Source organism: Falco peregrinus, chromosome 21 (assembly GCF_023634155.1).
Source record: "Falco peregrinus isolate bFalPer1 chromosome 21, bFalPer1.pri, whole genome shotgun sequence".
NCBI classification, from domain to species: domain Eukaryota; kingdom Metazoa; phylum Chordata; class Aves; order Falconiformes; family Falconidae; genus Falco; species Falco peregrinus.
Window position 1 is genome coordinate 101,768 of NC_073742.1, and position 1,468 is coordinate 103,235.

A 1,468-nucleotide genomic window follows, 5' to 3' on the forward strand; every position below is an offset into this window, starting at 1 on the left:
AGACCTAATATGCATAACAAAATAAGGCGCAGATCGAGAGTCCAAAAGGAAAATAAGTTCCTGTAACAGGGTAAAGGGTTGTGAATGCGAAACACTCCGCAGCACAGAAGCTTCAGCTCGTGGAACAATACCTGCAACATAAGCAGAATCAGTAACAAGGTGGAGCGGTACATTCCATTCTCGGAAAACACGAACAACTGCATTCAGTTCTCCTGTTTGAGGTGAACCGGAGACCGTCTCTATGTCCGAATCCCATTGTCTCCGTTGAAAACCTTAGGAAGACAGGAATTGAACCTGCACAGAAGAGATCAAAGCGCTCCATACTCCCCTTATATTACTTCCCAGTAGGGTCAGCTAAACAAAAGCTATCGGGCCCATACCCCGAAAATGATGGTTTAACCTCTTCCTCTACTAAATGAGCCCCGTCACAAAACTAACGTTCTCCTTAAGCCTTCTACTAGGAACAACCATCACAATTTCAAGCAACCACTGACTGCTAGCCTGGCCTGGCCTAGAAATCAACACCCTTGCCATTATCCCCTTCCTTTCAAAATCACACCACCCTCGTGCTATGGAAGCTGCGATCAAATACTTTCTCGTCCAAGCAACCGCCTCCGCATTAATCCTCTTCTCAAGCACAATCAACGCACAGTTCACCGGACAATGAGACATTCCGCGACTAAGCCACCCAACAGCCTCCCTACTACTAACTACAGCAGTCGCAATAAAACTAGGCCTAGTACCCTTTCACTTCTGATGTCCAGAGGTCATACGAGGCTCACCTATAACCACTGCCCTACTCGTCTCTACATGAATAAAAGTCCCCCCACTCACTCTTCTTTTCTTAACTGCCCCCTCACTGAACCCACTCCTACTGACAACCGTGGCCATTGCATCCGCAGCCATCGGAGGGCGAACAGGACTCAACCAAACACAAATCCGAAAAGTCCTAGCTTTCTCATCGATCGCCCACCTAGGCTGAATAACCATCATCCTCATATACAACCCCAAGCTAACATTAATAACCTTCTACCTATACTCCTTAAGAACCGCCTCCATTTTCTTAGCCCTCAACACAACCAACTCCTCAAAACTATCCACAATAATAACCTCCTGAACAAAAATACCATCACTAAACGCATCCTTGACGCTAGCACTACTATCCCTAGCCGGCCTGCCCCCACTCACTGGCTTTTTACCAAAATGACTCATTATCCAGGAACTAACTAAGCAAGAGATATCAACCGCAGCCATAATTATTTCAATACTCTCCCTACTAGGTTTATTTTTCTACCTACGCCTTGCATATTGCTCCACAATCACACTCCCACCAAACACTACAAGCTTCATAAAACAATGATACAATAACAAATCCACAGGCACACCAATTGCTACCTTAATTTCTCTGTCAGTCCTCCTTCTCCCCCCTTCTCCCGCAATCCTGACCGTTACCTAAGAAACTTAGGAT

General features: G+C 45.8%; 1 pseudogene; it reads left to right on the plus strand.

Annotated features, from left to right (window-relative positions):
* The first annotated feature begins 415 nt into the window (after nt 1–415).
* Nucleotides 416–1,138, plus strand: LOC129782945 (NADH-ubiquinone oxidoreductase chain 2-like; annotated as a pseudogene).
* The last annotated feature ends 330 nt before the right edge of the window (nt 1,139–1,468 follow it).